This window comes from Octodon degus, unplaced genomic scaffold (genome assembly GCF_000260255.1).
Source record: "Octodon degus isolate 3935 unplaced genomic scaffold, OctDeg1.0 scaffold00025, whole genome shotgun sequence".
Lineage (NCBI taxonomy): Eukaryota > Metazoa > Chordata > Mammalia > Rodentia > Octodontidae > Octodon > Octodon degus.
This window is the reverse complement of record NW_004524601.1, coordinates 5,197,689-5,202,172: the sequence shown is the minus strand read 5'-3', so window position 1 is coordinate 5,202,172 and position 4,484 is coordinate 5,197,689. Positions and strand designations below refer to the sequence as shown.

General features: G+C 39.6%; 1 pseudogene; it reads left to right on the top strand.

Annotated features, from left to right (window-relative positions):
- Positions 1-3,361: 3,361 nt before the first annotated feature.
- Positions 3,362-3,614, top strand: LOC111816022 (annotated as a pseudogene).
- Positions 3,615-4,484: the final 870 nt, after the last annotated feature.

The following is a 4,484-nucleotide window of genomic DNA, read 5'->3' as shown; positions in this document are numbered from 1 at the left end:
CTCAGAGCAGCTCAGCTGTGTACTTAGGAGGAAGCAATCCTGATCAGAGGACCCAAGAGGAGTTGATCTACACCTGCACTCGTTTTCTGGCCCTGTCTGCATATGACTCACTGACTTTCTGCTTCAGTCCATTCCCACTGGATCATGTACCTTTGCCCCATCATATTGCTGCCTGGTTTTTCATTTTTGTCAAAGTAAAACATAAAAATGGTCAGTTTTTCCTGGAATCTTTGTTGTTCCTTTTGGAAGGCCCCTATGTTATGTAAAAGCAAATAAATGTGATATGCTTTTCTCTTGTTAACCTGTCTTCCACAGTACTACTTTTTACTAAACTTCAAGCATCTAAGCAGTATAAAAACTCGGATAAAACAGAAAGATTATGTGAGATGATTATATGGTTTACATGACAATGTGTAGACAGTCATCCACTTAAATCCATAGACTGTTTGCTATGGGCAATCATAGACAAAGCATTCCATAGACAAGGCCTCCCTCCTGGCAAATAGCAGGACTTTGCCCGTGGCTCTGTTATTAGCTTGTTGACAGGAGAGAGATACGGGTTGCCTGCTTCCTTCTTTTCTAAGGGGATGCCCTGCCCCATGCAACTCAGCAAGATAATGAATTGCAGACTGCTGTGTTACCCATTCAATTTGCTTTAGGGCTGTAGTTCCTTTCTTTATTTAATCAAGAATGCAATCTCTGATTGCATTCTTGATTAAATAAACCTGGCCATAGATCTATGGATGTCTATACAAATATGAATGTTCCTACAAAATGTGTTGCTAAAGACATCCAAGAACTTCTACATGTAGACAGCACAGCTCATTCATAACCTCACTTCCCACTCCCCTCTTTTCTGTACAAATGGTTTCTTAGTGTAGGAATGCGCTGAAAGAAGATAACCATTTCAAGGTATTCTTCTCAACATAGAGAAAGAAGCTTCAAAATGAAATGCAAGTTCTTCTATTATCCTCTTTTGGCAACAAGTCCCAGCAAAGCAACTCCCAGCTGGGACTGCATTTGAAGAAACCTTGAAGAAGAAGGTGAAGGAAAGACTGCTGCGCAAGTGAAAACAGAACAAAGAAAGATATAGGGAATTTTAAATCACTTTCTTTCAGTGCATCTAGATTCATTCAGATGAGGTCCCCAGACTCTCATACAAATCACTTTTCCTCATTGGCCATCAAAGAGAGTTTAAGAACCGACAGAGAATTAAAAAGCTCTGATCTGAAACTGCATGAAGTCTACAGCTTCATTTCATCCAGCGATGAGAGCCACTGCTGCTGTATTCCAGAAAATTAATTTTCCACCCAGTGATTTCTTTTGGTTGTCCCATAATGGAACATTTAAAAGTCTTCAGATCCGGCATATAAAGAGCAGTAGGCAGTGTTCAGCCAACTAGTTCTAACGCAGCCCAGGACACTCTGAAATTAAGGGCACCAGGTGGAGGTCATTGAAATTGTGAGGAAGAAGGAGCTCTTTGAAGGAGATATACAGACAAGATCCATAGGCTGAGGTAAACCTTGATTGCACTTATATTTAAGGAATGAGAAGAATAAGGAAGTCTGACATTCATTCACTGTTTCCATGTGCTGTGTCCCAAAGGTGGGCCAGACCCTGTTCAACAGCATTGTCACAAAAAGCCAAGGCAGATACAGAGTGAGAAGAGAAAATCAAAAGTGATGACAGAAATCATTGGGAAGACAAACCAGTGTTTTCAGAAAACACAGGGTAAAAGGGAGCACAGCATTATGGCACCGACTGTCAGTTTGTTTTGAAGACTATTTCAGCAAGTCAGTTTTAGTTTATCCTAATATTTTTTACTGCTTGAATCTATCAAAGACAATATCCAACTTAGAAATTGCAATTTCCCCCTTTTGGCTGTTTTTGAAAACTAACTCTTTCCAAATTTTTTAGAAATTAAAAACAGCAACTTTTGAACAAGCCAAAGCTGGTCCCCATAGTTCCATCCTACAGACCACATTAGTACCATTTTTAATCTACTGAAATAAGCTGCTTTCCCCCAAGTACAGAGGAGTCTTACAGTTCCTGTAACTTACCCACTGTAGACAAACTTCAGCTAAAGGGATTCGGAGCTGAGATTCCTTGAGAAGTTTTTTGATATTTTATTTCTTGCATATGTGTACCAGGAATCAAATTCAGAATCTCGTGCTTGCCGGGCAGGTGGCATGCCACTGCAGTATATCCTTGGCCCCAGAGAAATATTTTTTAAATTACAATGGAAAGGAGCACCATTAGCTGACAATGTAAAATATAAATTAACTGCATCTAATTCTTTAATCTGATTCCCTCTTTCTTCTTCTCTAATAGTCTCCCCTCTACTTTGACAGAGAACATTTTCTGAATCTTAAAAGAGAGTACCTATCAAACACATGAAGGAATACATAGACTGATTGATAGGCTCTAAGGATGTTCTACTTAAAATTTAAAAAAAAGAAAAGACCCGATTAGTCTCAACATTGATTACTTAAAATTGTATAGATGTGGTCCTAATTACTGGGTTTTTAAAAAGTAAAGTAATTTTAAATGATATGATAAGAAAATTGTAAAAGTTGTCATTATTTGAAGGTAATCATGTCCTCTAAAGAAAGTACTAGGAAAATTTACAAATTGTAACAGCGAAGATTGTATGTCCTAGTAGCAGACAAATAGACCAAAAGAATACTGCAACAGTCCTAATCACACATGGAAACTTAACAGATGCCAGAAGGGGCTCTGCAGATCTCTGAGAAAATGATGAACCATTTGACAAATAATAAACCATGTGTATAGAAAAAGTTTTTAAGGGCTGGGGAGATAGTTTAGCAGCATAAGCATCTGCCTGGCAAGCACAAGGTCCCAAGTTCAGTCCCCAGTGCTGCTTGCCTTGTTGGCCCCAGAACCAGGCACGCTGGTGCATGCCTATAATCTCAGTGTTGGAGAAGCTGAGACAGGAGGATTGCTACAAGTCTAAGCTGTGTAGCGAGACCCTATATCAAAAAAATTTTTTAAAAAAGAAAAAGAAAAGCTTCTAAATCTGTAAATAAATGATAAATCTATAAGTAAGTTAGGTAGCATAAAACCAAAGGATAAAAAGCAAATTATATATATATATATATATATATATATGAATGATTTTTGATCTCAAGAAATTTTTAAGACCTCATGAAACAAAAATATTAAGTTCTAAGATTCATAAATTTGAATACATTCAAAGTTAAAGTGTGTGCTCCCCAAAAGATACCATTAAAAGTTAAGAGATGCAAGCAGTGCAAAGAAGCGAGGATGACCCCCGGGCCGCCCAAAGCTGTGCTCTGCTGCATCTCTTGTCTAGTGCCTGTGACCTGCCACCATCACCACCATGCCCAAGAGACAGGCTGAATGGATGTTAAAGGTGATAAAGCCAACGTGAAGGATGAACCACAGAGAAGATCTGCAAGGCTGTCTGCTACACCAGCTCCTCCAAAGCCAGAGCCCAAGCCTAAGAAGGCCCCAGCAAAAAGGGAAAAAGGGAAAAGCTGACGCCAGCAAGGATGGGTTATTACCCTGCAGAAAATGGAGATGCCAAAACAGCCCAGGCACGAAAAGCTGAAGGTGCTGGAGACGCCAAGTGAAGTGTGTGCATTTTTGATAACTGTGTGCTTCTGGTGACTGTACAGTTTGAAATACTATTTTTATCAAGTTTTATAAAAATGCAGAATTTTGTTTTACTTTTTTTTAAGCTAAGTTGTTAGCACACAGAACACTTCATTGTTATTTTGGGGCGAAGAAGCATATGTCAGTAGTACAATGTCTCCAAAGCCAGACTGATGTGGGGAAGGCACCTGTCCCTGCCGGTTCTGAGAAACTTCCTCTTGGCTCCCAGGAGGAGGGACTCCCTGATGTTGACATGTGGCCACCTTGGCATAAATGCCTTGTGGTACGGGACAGCTCCCAGTTCATTTTATGTCCTCCTTTCCTCTGCCATCAGCATAGGCTTAAGTCCCTTAAGCCCAGAGACCTATTGGGATGTAATTCCCAAAAGTGCTGTTACCAGTGTGTCAGGCAATCTGGACTTGCCAGTAATGCTGAGGTGGTGTCCCACAAGAACAATGATTTCTTTTTCTAGATTGTGGATCTTCAGATTGATAATTCTGCCATTTTCATTTCCCGAAAGTCAGGGTCGGCTTGTGACAAGTTGTTAAACACCACGCTAAATGTGAGATGTCAACCCTCACTCTAAACTTTCCCTACTTCAGAGCCTCAAATGAATACTTCAGTGGATTTTATAGTGGCTTTCTGAGTTTTGGTAGTCCATCCCAGAAGGGAATTTGAAAGTTGTTGTATACTGTTAAATGATTGCGTGTCCATATGCTGCCTGAAATACCATGATTGTTTATGAAAGGTATCTTTAATAAAGTTGGGTACAGTTTGAAAAAAAAGTTAAGAGATGCCATGAGTTAGCAAAAAGAATACTTGAAAGGCATTTTGGGAACATCGGATTA